Raw genomic sequence first — 12,423 nt, 5'->3', positions numbered from 1 at the left:
CCATAATCCTTGTCCATTAGCCATGCTAGCCATGCTAACAGGGGATGATGGGACCTGTAGTCCTACAATTTGCAGAAGGCAGCTACTGCTGGATTATGTGAAGCTCTTACAAAGCTTCGGCCAGATGTATGAAGGTTTTGTCTGTGTATAGGTTACTTACATCTTTGTGGACTCCACAAAGCACAAAAGTATGGAGCTCCTGAGGCTCAAGATGCAGAGTGCTGGTGTGAAGCAGTGGCGCCTCATAAGTTATGAGGTGGCACCTGGTGGGATGTAAAGCTGAAAAAAGCTCACAAGCCAAGAAGAAAACAGATTGAGGTCATTCTTCTCAAATCTTGCAGAATGAGTCTATCCAAAGCCCATACTGCTGTCTACCTCTTTATTTTCTATCTTGTGTCTGTGAGCAATCTGGGTTTTTTTGGATACCAAACATGTGTCTCTGTAGCCAAACAGAAATATGTTGTTGTTGTTGTTGTTGTTGTTGTTGTTGTTGTTGTTGTTGTTTTAAAAAATCAAATTGTGATAAGTCTCTTCTTAATCTCATTACTGCAAGTATGAACCTCACCTTTTGGGGGGCGGGGTTCTGTTTATAAACCAAGTGTATGGCTCAGCTTGAATTACTATTTATGTTTCATTTCTTACTTTTTCTTTAGACATTTGTTTAATATTTTCTCTGGACGAAGCTCTCCATTTTATATAAGATTCCTCCCCAGTTGTTGTTGTTGTTGTTGTTGTTGTTGTTGTTGTTGTTGTTACTATTACCATTGCCTTGATTCATTCAAAAACTCTGCCCTAGAGCACATAACATAGCTGTCAACCCTCCCTGCTGTTTCCCAATGCTATAATAAGGGAATTTCATGCAAAAAAAGGAAAAGGTTGACAGCTATGGCACATAAAGCTGATGGAATAATATAATTTAAGAACAATACTGGATAAAAGTCATTAAAGGGCTACGTAGAGAGCATGGGAAGGCAACTTAGAAAGGTCTGTGTGGGCCTCTAGACCTGTAGCCAGGGTACTTCTGTGGCTGTGTTTGCACCCGCCTGTGGTTTGATGTTGCTGCCCTGAGAGTCCCGGGAAAGGCAGAAGTGGCAGCTCATTACTGGGCCTCCCTAGATTAGTGAGAAAATGCCTGCATAAATGGCCCTGTTAAAACGCGGCTGGATCCAGAGCTAGATGCAACCTGACAATGCCAGAAGAGAAACTTGGTTTGCCTTATGGGTAGGCGACAGTCTCGTCCCTTACCACAGTTACTTTGGTCATGGCCAGATCAAGATCACGTGCAGGGATGCCAGGACAGGCTGCAAACACCTATGGCATTTAGTCTCTTGAAGGGAAAGCCTGCAAGAGAGCCAGTGTGGTGTAGTGGTTAAGAGCGGTAGACTCGTAATCTGGGGAACTGGGTTCGCGTCTCCGCTCCTCCACATGCAGCTGCTGGGTGACCTTGGGCTAATCACACTTCTCTGAAGTCTCTCAGCTCCACTCACCTCACAGAGTGTTTGTTGTGGGAGAGGAAGGGAAAAGGAGATTGTTAGCCGCTTTGAGACTCCTTCGGGTAGTGAAAAGCGGGATATCAAATCCAAACTCTTCTTCTTCTTCTTCTTCAATTGCCTGGTGTGCATTGTGGAAACAGATGCAGTGAATAAGGATTATGCTGTGTGACGATGCACTTATTTGCGCAGGGCTTTGAAATGGGTGAGGTGCTCAGGGATATGAGGCTACCTATTTGCTCCTCGGGAGAGCCAGTGTGGTGTAGCGGTTAAAAGCGGGAGACTCGTAATCTGGGGAACCGGGTTCGCATCTCCGCTCCTCCACATGCAGCTGCTGGGTGACCTTGGGCTAGTCACACTTCTCTGAAGTCTCTCAGCCCCACTCACCTCACAGTGTTTGTTGTGGGGAAGGAAGGGAAAGGAGAATGTTAGCCACTTTGAGACTCCTTCGGGTAGTGAAAAGCGGGATATCAAATCCAAACTCCTCCTCCTCCTCTTCTTCTCCTTTTTGTGGTGGAACTTGTTGCATTATGTTTCGTTTTGCATTGTGTTGGTATATATATTTAATTTGATTTTGTTATTTTTTTGTTTTTCTGCACCGGCACCTCTGGGTGAAGGGAGGGATGCAAATGCTAGTTTAAATAATAAATAAATGAGAAATAATCTTGCATCTCAGAAAGCTGCCTTCTCCGTTAGCTTCTCTGTGCCTGCTGAAGGCACTCCTCTTTCAATAAGTCTTCTAAAATCCTTTATCCAAGTTGGTGTCTGTCCTGGATCTGAATTGATTTTTTTATTTGCGCTTTTTAAAACTGTTTTTATGTATATTGTTTTGTTAAAAAAATGTTTTTTATATTCAGTTGTTTTTAAATGTTTTTATGTGTGTAACTATATGTGTCACGAGACTGTAAATCGCTTCGAAATGCCTTGTGTGAAGTGATTCTTTAATGAATAAAGTATGTTGCAATATCCTGGCATATACCCTGAGAAAGGTGTTGATGTGAAAGGGGGTTGCCCTTGCTCTGAGGCCTGAATTGGAAAATATGTTGGGTTAACTGAATTATCTCTAGTTACATTGGTGGGGGAGACTGCTAATCCATTCTCCAATGTAAATTATGTTGGTTTAGATGAGTTCCATCATATTCAACTAATTCTGTTTTCCTGTGCTTTAAATTGCTTAATTTTGCATCTGTTAATGTAACTCTAGATCATCTGCTATCTAAGCACTGTTCACCTCTGCTTTTATAGTGGTCACTATAATCCTCAGCAGTGTTAGCGCCTAGCTAATTTACTCTCCTATTTTGTTTTTAATACATCGGGCATTTCATTTACTTTGGTTGTTGTATTTCATTTTATTGTTTACAGCTCACTGCTCCAGATTATCAAGGTCATTTTGAATTTTAATCTTGCCTTCTGTGCTTGTTGCTGGCACGTTTAATGAATACGTCCTCAGCTCTTTTACCCAAGCCATGAATAAAAATACAGAACAGGTCTGGACTCAGTTACAGACTCCTGTGGAATGTCGCCTCATGGCTTGATGATGATGAATTAATTGTCCCGGATTGGGAGTGGATCTCAAAGAACTTCTGTTGTGTACGTAGTTTATTAATTGCCTGAAAAGCAAAGTGTCGATGAACCAATGGGGAGGGGGTCACACTCCAAACCGAGTAAAATCAAACTCAGCCAAGAAAGCCTAACAAAATCTTACGTATTGGGGTGTGTGGAAGACATACTGTGGCAGAGGAATGGTGCCAATTTCTGTGCACCATTACCACCACAGATTCAGCGGCAGCAAAAATCAGTACAGTGGTACCTCTGGTTAAGAACTTAATTTGTTCTGGAGGTCCGTTCTTAACCTGAGGTACCACTTTAGCTAATGGGGCCTCCTGCTGCCACCGCACAATTTCTGTTCTCATCCTGAGGTAAAGTTCTTAACCCGAGGTACTACTTCCAGGTTAGCGGAGTCTGTAACCTGAAGTGTTTGTAACCCGAGGTGTTTGTAACCCAAGGTACCATTGTACATCTGACCTGGGGAACATGGTGTAGCTTTTAGCCAATTTGTTTGGGTGACGGCAGGCAACCAGGAACCTTTGGGTCCAAGTGCTCTTGTGATCCACCGCCAAACACTCCCCTCTCCAGTTTGCCACCAGTGGCACACCACCCAGGAATCCATGCCTGTGAAGCTCTATGGAGGCGTAGTAAGATTCCCCAATGGCAGTTAAGTGCCCTTTCCACTCATGAAGCTCCTCTCTACCACCAGAGCAGCACTAACACTGCTTCCCAAGTTGCCCTGAGAGTCGACGGAGAGACTTCAGGATTTCACTTCAAAGCCATTGTGGGAATGCTTCCTTTAAAACCCTTTGCCTTTTAATGGCAACTATGATGCTGTATTCCCAGTAGTGATGTATGGAAGTGAGAGCTGGCCCATAAAAAAGGCCGATCGCCGAAGAATTGATGCTTCTGAATTATGGTGCTGGAGGAGACTCTTGAGAGTCCCATGGACTGCAAAAAGATCAAACCTATCCATCCTTAAAGAAATCAGCCCTGAGTGCTCACTGGAAGGACAGGTCCTGAAGCTGAGGCTCCAATACTTTGGCCACCTCATGAGAAGAGAAGACTCCCTGGAAAAGACCCTGATGTTGGGAAAGATGGAGGGCACAAGGAGAAGGGGGCGACAGAGGATGAGATGGTTGGACAGTGTTCTCGAAGCGACTGGCATGAGTTTGGCCAAACTGCGGGAGGCAGTGGAAGACAGGCGTGCCTGGCGTGCTCTGGTCCATGGGGTCACGAAGAGTCGGACATGACTAAACAACAACAACAACAACATGATGCTGTGACCTGTTTGGTGTTAGCCACTTTGGGCTTCCCTCAAGTTGGAAAAGTGGTATATAAAGCAGAAAATAAGATGAGATTTAGGCAGTGGAACTGACTCCAGAGTAAAGCTGCATATGATTGTGCTGTACATTATTTCCCCACTGCTACCCTTCACTGAACCACATGCAGTCCCGCCAAGACGGGAGTGGTAAACAATTCAGAATGCCTACCTGTTTTCACCCTTAGGAAGGAATATAAACCCGTATCCAAAAATCTTCTCATCTTCCCCTCTCCAGTCTTGGGGTGGAGTCTGCAGGGCCAATGCATGTTGTGGAGACATTGGGGGCAGAGGTGGCATAATCCACACACTGCCTAAGCTTCCTGTGAGCTATAGCACCTGGACAAGGCATCTCTGTCATGATAATATACTGGTATGCTTCCAAACGTAATGAATGGGTCAATTGTTCAGTTGCCTTCCCTGGGTGGGGTTGCACTCCCTCTGAAGGAGCAGGTTTGCAGTTTGAGGGGGCAGGCTGTGACCCTATCTGCCAGAGTGGTGCATGCTCTAGTTAGCTCCTGCTTAGACTATTACATTTGCAATGCATTCTACGTGGGGCTACCTTTGTAGGTGACCCGGAAACTGCAACTAATCCACAATGCGGCAGCTAGACTGGTCACTGGGGGCGGCTGCTGAAACCAAGTAACACTGGTCTTGAAAGACCTACATTGGCTCCCAGTATGTTTCTGAGCACAATTCAAAGTGTTGGTGCTGACCTTTAAAGCCCTAAACAGCCTTGGCCCAGTATACCTGAAGGAGCGTCTCCACCCCCATCATTCAACCCAGACACTGAGGTCCAGCGCCGAGGGACTTCTGACAGTTCCCTCACTGCGAGAAGCGAAGTTACAGGGAACTGTGCAGAGGGCCTTCTCGGTAGTGGCGCCCGTCCTGTGGAATGCCCTCCCATTAGATGTCAAGGAAATAAACAACTATCTGACTTTTAGATGACATCTGAAGTCAGCCTTGTTTAGGGAAGCTTTTAATGTTTGACAGACTATTGTATTTTAATATTTTGTTGGAAGCCGCCCAGAGTGAAACCCAGCCAGATGGGCAGGGTATAAATAAATTATTATTATTATTATTATTATTATTATTATTATTATTATTATTATCCTAGGTGCAGCTGTTTCCCTGGAGGTTCAGGTAGCCTCAGTGGCTAGAAGTGCCTTTTACCAACTGCAATTGGTTTGAGAGTTGCTGCTATTCCTGGATTGGCAGTAGTTCATGCACTGTCTACTTCAAGACTGAATTACTGCAATACACTCTATGTGCGGCTTCCCTTGTGCTTAATCTGGAAGATGCCGTTTGTGCAGAATTTTGCAGCACAACTGCTGGCACCTGCGCTCGAAGATCTACCCTGGCTTCCCACTTCATGAGTTCATCCTCCAACACATGGAGAGTGATGAAAATGGTGAGGGGGGCGGGGCGGGGATAGTGCTAGCATGCTCATCCCCCACAGCACTCCCAGAATCAGAATAGCTGAAAAGGGAATCTGTCCTTTACCTTGTGTGTGGTGGAAATGCTTTGAACACCCGTCCATTGCGTTGGAAAGCATCTATTTTCAAAACAGAGGAGCGCTGTTCAAGTGTTAATGCCTTCATCTTTCACCAGGGTACCAGAGGCTACATTTAGATTCCCTGAAAGTCGTGTGTGTGCCTGTGTGCCTGTACACATACTACACATATGTACACATACATGTCATCCTCAACTGTAAATGAAAAAAAAATATTTTCAGAGATATAAAAATATGTAATTAAAATGATGAATTAATATAAGATAGAATATTAGCCTTTTGACATCTTAATCTGAGCCGGAGAGAGCAAAGCAGTGCAATCTGAGCTGCTCAATTAAATTTATAAATTCCTCCCCACCCCATTGTTATGAATAAATAGAAAGATTCTGTAGCAGTCTGTAGAATTATTAATTGCGACGAGTGTGGAAAGTGCATGCACCGTATCGTGAAATGGAGTATCATTGTTAGTGACTATATTTCTTGGTAATTAAGGCCCAGACTAATGATGCAAGTTTTTTCCAGCATGATTTTCATCTGATTATGAGGCTGCTTCATTAAGAGCACTCAGACTAACGAGCTGTAGCTGTAATAAAGTAATTTTCTGTCTTGTGCTCTGATTGATAAAGAGTTTCTATAGCTAAAAGGAATTGAAAATATAATTATAATTAGAAATGGTTGAATAAAGTTATTACAGGATTGCTGAAGGGTAGTGCAATTGACACTGTAATTTTTGGGGGGCTATGTGGGGGGGGGACGTGTGCATCTTAAAATTAGACTATATAAAGTGTGGGGAGGGGGGAGGAGGAAGCAAGCCACGTCTCCTTATAGACGGGCACTTGAATGTTGCTTGCATGAAAGGAGCACAGAGATGAAAGTAAAGCGAGCCTTGCCCACATTGTTTGAAACCCGAAAAACACATGCAAGATGAATGCCGCTGCTTTTCTTTCCAGCATTCCTGTCAAGTGAAGTAAAGCTTATGAAAACACTCTTTGCCCCATTTATAACAATTTTCATGCTGCCATATGTGGTGCAAGGGGGTGGGGGGGGGAGAGAATCTTAAAACCAGTGTCCCTTCAATATACGCAATATCATTTTGAACTTTTCCCAGAGTCCTTCCCCAAATATATATATATATAGATATATATTATATATATGTATAATTAAGTTAAGTTGTGGGTTTTCTCTTTCATGCTTAGCCTGATATCAAAATACAACCCGGCTTGCCTAAAAGATCTTCTCTTTCTCTCGGAGGAGGGGAAGCTAATCAACTTTTTATGCTCGAAACCTTATTGCTTTTTATGATGCTCACATTTAGAAACAGTCCAAATCGCATTAGATCAACCCTTTGAGCATAAGTCACAGGATAGGGATACTTCAGTGATATAAATGCCTATAATAGAGGTTTTACTTAGAATTAAGCAGAGGCATTTGGGTTCTCCAAAGTTGTTTCCCTTATTTAATCCTGGTTCTTTTGTATCAGTATAATTCCCCCTGTGAGGAACACGGTTATGCTTTAAAGCTTACCGTTATGGACATTTGGTTATGTAAAATCTGTCCCACAAAGGCTCTGAGGAATTAGATTGCATTGGCAGGAATCTAATGGCAGATCATCGAGATGTATATTTATGCTAATTTCCTGGAAGATGGCATTTTGCATCGATTGTTCAGCCTCGTAATGCATTTGGGAAGATTTTTTTCTCTCTCCAGAATTCTTAAAAAATCATTCCTTGCACATTATATGGTGATAAAAATGTGTTATTGGAATACCATTAGAGGTGGGGGGGGGGAGAGAGAGAGCAGATTTTTATTGGTTGTTCATTGAAAATGTTAGCTGTGATTAGTTACATAATCCTACATTAACCTGTAAATTAAAATTCCTTGGTGCAATTTGATGGCTGATTTAATTTTGTCTTTCTTTGTTTGCCTCAGGCTAATTCCATTATGAATTCTTTATACAGCCCTTTTCCCTCAATGATTAGCAGCTTCTACTCAAGTCCTGATTGCTATTGTACACTTAGCACTACATAAAGCTGGGGATTAATATTCCCCTGAAGAATTGTTGCTATGGATCTGCTCTATTCCTTCTAAGAGATGTTTCTGCAGCTTCAATTGTCCATAAATTATGATCTCTAGTGAATTATCAGTGGGAGTGAACTAAGCTTAACAAGCAGAAGAGAGCACTCTAGTTCTGAGAGAGAGAGAGAGAGAGAGAGAGAGAGAGAGAGAGAGAGAGATTCTCAATTATTAATTGCCAGGTTTTATAATACAGAAGGAATGATATTTCCCTGTATCCATCCTTCATGCAGGAGTGAATGCAAGAAATCAGGATGAGCCAGAGGCCTGAAACATGGATGGCTTAGAGGCCATCGGAAAAGGTAGGGGGAATGATTTTGTCCTAAGACAGGAGATGAAACTCAAAAGTATAATGCTGGGGAAGGAGCTGTGCTTTGTTGTCTTAAATTTGTACCAGAGTCTCCCCAAGACATTTTGGCGACTGAGGTGAACCACAAAATGGCACCCTCCCTCCCCACCAGGGAAGAAGGGGTGAGTGAAGATCTCCATCAGAAACAGGGTGTGGGTGGGAATAAAGATCTGCATTGGGATCCGCTCCCCGTGTGAATCCCGCTGCCCGAGGCAACCGCCTCCCCCTGTCTCGTTGGTGGGCTGGCTCTGTTTTGTACTTGCAGCAGATGCTTCAGTCATGGTAAGATGCTTCAGTCTGTCATTATGACAATAGCTTGGTTCAACAGCTTAATAACCAATCTAGGACATACCGGTAGGTGCTGGGGTTACAAAGTCCCTCCCATTTTGAGAGTTAAAGCAATTATCCCAGATTCAGTTGATTGACAAATAGATCTTGATTTGCCTCACCTTTTTTAGGAAAGTGTTTAAATTGTGCATCTGCTCCTGCTCCTGCTCTACATGCCTTGCTCCTGTGCCTTTCATAGCAGCTTTTCTTGATTTGGAAGACAAAGCTGGAGGGAAGCCTTTAGTTACTCTGTTTATTTCTGTCAGGCTGTTGTTAGAAGCACAGGAAGCAGTAGAAGGAACAGAAGAGAAAAGAAATATAGGCCCACTTTGTTTTAAAAATAATGCTCCTCTTAAACCACACAACATTCCTGTTCCATTTGCATGGTGTGCAGGCCTGTTTTAATACGTCTGAGAATCATAGCTGTCAACTTTTCCTTTTTTTAAAAGGGAAATTCCCTTATTCCGAATAGGATTCCTCACAAGAAAAGGGAAAAGTTGACAGCTATGCTGAGAATATGTCTGGTGACCCAGATCTTCTCTGGCTATCTTGGCTTTCAGAAGAAGGGAGTTGTCCAGCTGAAGTGGTGGTTGCTCAAAGTGGCATAGCATGGGTTGCCAGTGCTCCGGGCTGTAGCACACAAGAGGCTGCAAGGCAACTTCATATATGAAAATGCCTTTACAGGAAGCTTGATGGGTTCCATCTACTTCGATGTAGAAGAAGACAGGGATGAAATGCTGTGGAACCAGAGCTGGTTAAAGAACTTTGTAACAGAAAGGTGAAGGCTGGCTGCTGCTGATAACAATAAGAACATAGGCAAGTTTAGTGTGGAAGCCAGGGAGACAAGTCATGATATGAGTAGAATCAGGTAAGATTGGAATCTGGGCAGGGAGTTATAGAGATGAACAGTGCAATCCTAGCTATACTTACTCAGAAGTGTGTTATTGAAATCAGGGAGGCTTTGTTGTTGTTGTTGTTCAGTCGTTGAGTCGTGTCCGACTCTTCGTGACCCCATGGACCAGAGCACGCCAGGCACGCCTATACTCCACTGCCTCCCGCAGTTTGGCCAAACTCATGTTAGTAGCTTCAAGAACACTGTCCAACCATCTTTCCCAACATTAGGGTCTTTTCTAGGGAGTCTTCTCATGAGGTGGCCAAAGTACTGGAGCCTCAACTTCAGGATCTGTCCTTCTAGTGAGCACTCAGGGCTGATTTCTTTAAGAATGGATAGGTTTGATCTTCTTGCAGGGAGGCTTATTCACAGGTAAATGAGGTTAGGATTGCCATCTTAAACTGGTTTAAATATGGAAGGCTAGAGAGCAATGCTTGCTGTATCACAGATACACAGAATAACTAATAATGTACCACCCGAAGTAGAAATAAATAAATACATTTAAGTAGCACTTCAGAGTGTTTAAATTGCTTCACATCCATAATCCTAGTGATCTTTACAACAGCACTGTGAGGTAGACCATTATTGCTATCCCAGTTGGGATTTGAGGCTGAGAGAACAGTGGCTTATTGAGATAGCTCTTGTCTGAAGACATTTGAAAGGGATGGAGCAGTCTGGGCAAGATTTACATTGGTGATGCCTCCCCATCACACACATGCGCCATTGCTGGTTCCCAGTAACAAGGGGCCCTGACAATGTCACGTGTGCCATGGGCGGGCACCACGGTCAATGGTGATGACGATGGCTCTGGCAATTACAGTTCCCTTTGGAAGTCCAGGAACTGCATCTCTTGTGAAACCTTCCCCATTTCTCATGTTCTATGATATTATAGGGCTGCTTTGACAAGTGCAGCAGAGGTACGGTGTTTACCCAGAAAGCCAGGAGTAATGCATGCTACCATAGCAGGTTTTATAGGATCAAGAATTGTAATTCCCTTGTGCCAGGTCACAGAACTACCTTCTTTTTAGATCTCCTCCTCTCTATTCATGAACACAGTTTACTTTGGAAGGTACTTGATATTCTGACCTAGTTATAACACACCAGAAAGGTTATTGTTTTATTCATACGAATTTAAATTTAGCAAGGTACTTAAGCATGTTCTTGCATTTATGATTATGATTCCTTTCGAGCACTTTATTGAACTGGTGTTAGCAGTGTGGTCCTGCGAACTGTGTTTTGATATTGACCCAAATGCTTCAAGAGTTGGAGAGAGATGTGAGGTTAAGGATTTGGGGTTGTTTATTTAGCACTTCTCCTCCTCTTCATCAAACCAGCACTAACAGGCTTTCCCCATTGAACTCTGCTTTGTGCTACTGCTGTGTCAAAAATCCTGCACTTGATTTTCTTCAGCATTGTTGTAATTTTTGACCGACATGGAAGAAATGTGATGTGCTCCATCAAATTCAGCTGAACTAAGCTAGAGGTAAAACAAGCCCATTCTGTGGGAGAAGAGAAGCAGAAAAGGTGGTTGGGGTTGTATATCCATGTTGGATGCCTTGGCGCAGTATACCTGAAGGAGCGTCTCCACCCCCATTGTTCAGCCCGGACACGGAGGTCCAGCTCTGAAGGCCTTTTGGCGCTTCCATCACTGCGAGAAGCGAAGTTACAGGAAACCAGGCCTTGTGGAAGTCATCAACCTTGTACATCAACCTTGTGGAAGTACATCAACCTTGTGGAAGTCAGTAAAGGGAAAACACTTTGGGGAGAGAATGGGAGCCGGGGGTTTGGCCCTTGCCTCTCCCCTAATGTTCCCAGGGGCTCTTGCGTGGCCCTAGCCCCTGACCAGGGGGTACAGACAAAAGCATGGTGAGCCCCTGGATTCCTTTAACAGAATTCCCCGCGCAGCAGCAGCATTGGAGAGGCAGCCACAGCCAATCCTGACCCCTCCACCAACCAATTTAATAACCAATGCCTAACCGCGACCTTACAAGTTGCGACTAATTGCTACGCAGTAGGCGAAAACCAAATGGCACCAGCCAATCAGCCAAATGGAAAAATTCCTACAAGGGCCCCTGCCCCCAAAGCAAATGACCCCATGACAGGCATAGCAAGGTCAATACAGAGGCCTAAATTATAGGGAGGGAGGGCGGGTGATCCGATGCAAGCAGCGAAGAGGGGCTCACACTGCATGCCAGAAACATATATAGACTCTGGGCTGTCCATCAAAACTTGCAACATTAAATTCCCCCCAACAACCCGCAGAACCCGATCACAGTCCTTGGCCATCTAAATGATCCCACCCAGCAACAGAGGGGTGTCTTGTTCGCCCCCACCGCAACACATGCTCTCCATGAAGGAGAACTCGCTTTACATACCAGTTTCCTAAGAAAACCAAAGATTAACAGGAAGACATAGGAACTACTGTAAACTAATCAAGATGAATGCTCTTTGTCAATACAGTATAACCTCCTCATGAACAGGTTGAATGCTCAATAAGCAAGCTGTTTGCAGGAGCCTACATGGTGAAGGTAACAGGAGAAGGCACAAGTTCATCGGTGGTACAGTTTTATGGTTTGTTTCCTTTGAAATCTTAGTCTCCAGCTGCATTAAGAAGTTTGTTATCTCTAAGTTAAATTCATGGCACACAGGGAAAAGCAGAGGTATATTCTGTGTTCACAGCATTTCCCTGCAGTGTAGGTAGAGACCTCTCACCTTCCAGAGGTAGACACCTTCTCGGCAGTCTTTCAGCTCCACAGAGATAGTTTGCTTCACCTCTTCTCCTTCCTGCCCTCATTTTTTTTTAACCTGGTCAATTCTTTATGAAGCAGCGAGTCTTCAAAGTCGCTCCCTGAAAATTCTTAGTCGAGCTCTTAAAAATATTTAAGCAATAAGGCACAACAGGCTGTGAAT

Source organism: Lacerta agilis, chromosome 3 (assembly GCF_009819535.1).
Source record: "Lacerta agilis isolate rLacAgi1 chromosome 3, rLacAgi1.pri, whole genome shotgun sequence".
NCBI lineage: Eukaryota > Metazoa > Chordata > Lepidosauria > Squamata > Lacertidae > Lacerta > Lacerta agilis.
This window is presented reverse-complemented; position numbering follows the sequence as displayed.